We start from the raw sequence: 4,445 nt of genomic DNA, 5'->3' as shown, positions 1-4,445 counted from the left end.
TTGCCAGTCAAGCAGAAGATCCAGGATATCATGTCTGCATCTTGTACAGCAATTAACCACTAGGAAGAATGTATGCAATGTGTTAATTATTGAAACTATCCTACCAATTTGGTTTGAAACTGTCTCATTGCTATTTGTTTCTGAATAAAATTATGGAAAAAATACTATTTACCCTAGGATTAACTAAGTAGACTTCAAATTACTCATTACCCGTAGACCATCCCAGAAGCATCTATAGCATATCTGGGCAAACTGAATTGAAATGAGTGACTCAAAGAGCATGAGAAAAGCTACAATTGTTGGTCAGAATGCATTCAGCCGTAGGGCAGATGGGAGAGTTTAGGGAAAAGAGATCCCAGACATCTTGCAGGATATACAGGACATCAATCCAGGTGAAGGGAACAGAGAACAGCAAAGCAAAGCACAGGAATGTGTACAACTTGTCCAGGGAAGAGCTGCAAGTGGGCTGTGGCTGGCACATTGACCCAGATTCCAAGGCAGAGCATCAGGGCTAGGGTAAGTGCCAAAGGCCCACCCTTGCATTACAGAGTAACTCAGTTTTTTGCAGCTTGTATACATTTAGCTTCTGGGTGCAATTGCACTTGGAGAAATAGTTCAGCTGGTTTCTTTTCTTTTTTTTTTTTAAAGGAAATAGTGCCAAAGGATAGAGAAAGCACAGAAGAAAAAAGAGAAATGAAGCAAGAATAGTAGTTTGGGATGAACACATAGAAAATTTTAGTCCAAAATAGCAAAGCCATAGCACACATAACAAACCCTCTACCCCCTAGCAGACATCACTATCAGAGCATGAAATGCTTCCTCACTGGGCTGCAAGACTCAGAGCTTTCTATAAACATCAAATCAGTCATGCTCATATCACAACTAGTACACCCTAGAGCTGAACAAAGGAGTGTGGGCTTTTATTTTCCACTATAGAGACCTGACATCATGCTTTGAAACTATTATCTCTAGAAGCTCATTCATTTCTAGACACCAATTATCATGACAAAGTCATAAATCCATACCCAGGCCACACCATGTAGGCAGAGCCCATCTCAAAAAGAAACTGTCATGGATGATGCATGATTTGGGCCCCCTGGGTTCCATGCCAGTCAGAATCCTATGTTTCTTCAATGCAAAGGGACTGCAGAACCTTCTCTATCAGTACTATTTTGTATCTATACCAGTATTTTTAAAACTTCTTGGCTGGGTGTTGTGGTGGACACCCACAATCCCAGCATTTGGGAGGCTGAGGCAGCAGGATCACCGAATTTGAGGCCAGCCTGAGGTACACAGTGAGTTCAAGAACAGCTTAAATTACAAAGACGGACCCTGTCTCAAAACCAAATAAACACCTTCTTTTAGTTCTAAAGAAGTAAACTACTGTTTTAGTTCTAAAACAGTAAGTATGTTTTAGTGAGAATATCTCATCATTCATTCTCAAGGAAAATGAGATCTTAGAAGAAATAAAATTTTACAACAAAAATGAAATCAAGTGATTTAAATAGAGATCCCAGGAAAGAAGAAATAACCATATCAAACTGCATTACAGAACATACTTAGCTGAGAGGTTCCCCAAATGCCTGCAGTATGCTTGCAAGATGTTTAAAAACAATGAAAAGGGATCTGCAGTGTAGGACTAGAACATATTGGTAAAATAAAACTATTTGGCAGCTCACAAACGCATCCATCCCTGTCAGATTGTCAAAGTAGATTGTTCTTGTCTCTACACAGTTGGGATGGCCTTACAGGAAACACACCTCTTATTCCTTTGCTGTAGAAAAGGAAAAGCAAGCTTCAAATGGCCACCCAATGAAGGATCAAGTGTTTGGAAAGGCCTGGAATTTTTGAAAGGAGAAGGAGACAGGGAAAGAGAAAGAGCCTTTTGTGTACTAGATCTTGACTGCAGGGCTTCCTGTAAAATTAGAGTAGCCTCATCACCAGGCTGGCAGCCCTTCAAAATCCATCTTTTCTGCTCCTAAGACAAATCCCTTTGTTAGCACCAGCAGAAGCAGTAATGATCCCAAGAACTGAGCAGTCCTGGACCTACTGGCTGGAATTCACTTCAAACCCTGAAAGGGCTTCTCTAAGGCAAGGAGAAGGCCAAACCTAGTCCTACAGGTAGCTTCCCCACCCCTTCAGAGGACTGCAGCAAGGATCCTAGGGATCAAAGAGGGGAGGAGAGGTGTTTTATTTGCACCTCGGTTCCCCTAGTGGAGTAGCGGAACTGCACGGGTTTGGTCTGAAATAAGCAGGGGGAGATATAAAACCACCCCTGGGGAAGAAAAAACTCACTACTGAATCTTATGGCTGCCTTTCTTCCACCTTGCCTATGGTATGAAAGCTACTTTGCAATCAAACAACCGATCAAGGTGTAACGCAAACTTACTTTTTACACAGCTTTGTAGGGCAAAGGAAGTACAGGAGGAAGGGGGCATTATCTGTCTCCCAGCATAGGAAAGGAGGCAATGAATGAGACTAACAAATGTGCAATGGTTAGCAAATATTGTACATCATAGTTAATAAATACCAAACACAGGCAAAATGTTATGTTATAATATGACACTTCAGAAGGAAAGCCTTGATTTCAGACTGCATGGGTTTTCCTCTTAGCTCCTCCTCTCACTAGCTCAGTAACTTTGGACTTTTTTATTCAACAAATATACACCCAAGGCCCAAAACATGCCAAACACTGGCCTAGGTAATAGGGACAGAGAAAAGTAGACCAAAAAGTCTACCTTTTTGAACCATACATTCTTTATCAGTAAAAAAAGGATGTCCATAGCACCCATCTATAATATTGTAAGGTTTAATAAAATAACCTCGGCATTTAGACCTGACACATAAAAGAATTAAGTAATGTTGGATTTGCAATCATTCTAAACAGTAGACTCATCTGAGCTAGAACAGAAGCAGCTCAAACTTTTAGTGAGTCATGAACCCCACTCATCCAGGGTCCTCCATATTCTTACAAACAACATATAAGAGGATGGAAGATACAACTTATCTCTCTGAACAGATCCTTATCCTCACATTACAGATCTGGTGGACCATGTACTCAGATTTTTATGGTGTCATATTTGGTGGTTGAGGAATTTCTTGTGTGTATATGCCACTGTTTATCTCTCTGTCCAGCCAATGAATTGTGATGTCTCCTCTGCCTGTAAGCCTAGTAATTCTGGTCACATTGCTTTTCTCATCACACAGCATACTGGGCATGGTCCCCAACCCCAACAAGAGTGTATAGTAACACAATACAGCTCAAGATATGGATTTGGACTGGTACAGAAGTTGAAAACCTCCAGGCATGAAGCTAGAGCTTGTGCTAGATAAGATTCCACTAGCTTGTGCCAGTGGAAAATAAATACTATCCAAGTTTATGACAGGTCATCCATATAGGTATTTCTCAAAAACTCAAGAGGAACAGGAGAATTTGAGTAAAAGATCTGGAACTTCTGAGTCCTCTTCACATTTAAACCCATCTTTATCCCTAATAAAGAGATATCTTGGGTTCCTTTGAGTCTATTCTAACCTCTGATGTTATAAGAGCATGATTGTTTTCAGGGTATTAATTAAACACTGTAAACTGGTGTGAATATGGGTAGCTTCCTTAATATGCTTAGTGAAAAATAAAATATATGGCAAAGACCAAAAAGTAATCTACATTTGAAATCAGAAATCTAACTTGGGGACCTACCATTGCATTTATGATAGATAACAGAACTATTCACCAATACTTCCAATTCTCCTTCCAGGGACCCAAGGAGATGGCCCTTCCCTGCTCCCTTGAGTTTAGTTTAAGTTATACGCTTGTGTCCATATATCTATGACCAAGGAAATATGGATGGAAGAAACTGCAGTTGGACATTTCAATCTGAATGTTTTAAGAGCACTCCCAGAGACCCAGTCCTAGCCCAGGTCCAGTGAGTGTGCACAGAGCTTCCTGCTACCCTGCGCTGGCGGGACCAGCCCCAGCCCAGGCGCAGCGTGGTCCGGACCCTCTCCCAGCCCCTTGGGCCGCCCTACACCACTCTGCAGTGCCTCCCCCACCCCGCCCGCCCAGTAGGATTTTCTACCGAGTTCCAAGACCCTCCAGACCCAGTCCTAGACCAGGTCCGGTGAGTGTGCGGACAGCTTCCTGCTACCCTGCGCCGGCGGGACCAGTCCCAGCCCAGGCGCAGCGTGGGCCGGACCCTCTCCCAGCCCCTTGGGCCGCCCTACACCACTCTGCAGTGCCTCCCCCACCCTGCCCTCCCAGTAGGATTTTCTGCAGAGTTCCGGGAGCCCACAGACCCAGTCCTAGCCCAGGTCCAGTGAGTGTGCAGAGAGCTTCCTGCTACCCACGCTGGTGGGACCAGTCCCAGCCCAGGCGCAGAGTGGGCCGGACCCTCTCCCAGGCCCTTGGACCGCCCCCAACCACTCCGCAGTGCCTCCCCCACCCCGCC

General features: G+C 43.8%; 1 pseudogene; it reads left to right on the top strand.

Annotated features, from left to right (window-relative positions):
- Positions 1 to 4,445, top strand: part of LOC105740953 — a 32,356-nt pseudogene that overhangs the window by 723 nt on the left and 27,188 nt on the right.

This window comes from Octodon degus, unplaced genomic scaffold (assembly GCF_000260255.1).
Source record: "Octodon degus isolate 3935 unplaced genomic scaffold, OctDeg1.0 scaffold00245, whole genome shotgun sequence".
Classification (NCBI taxonomy): domain Eukaryota; kingdom Metazoa; phylum Chordata; class Mammalia; order Rodentia; family Octodontidae; genus Octodon; species Octodon degus.
The sequence above is the reverse complement of the archived record's forward strand: the minus strand, read 5'-3'. Positions and strand labels throughout refer to the sequence as shown.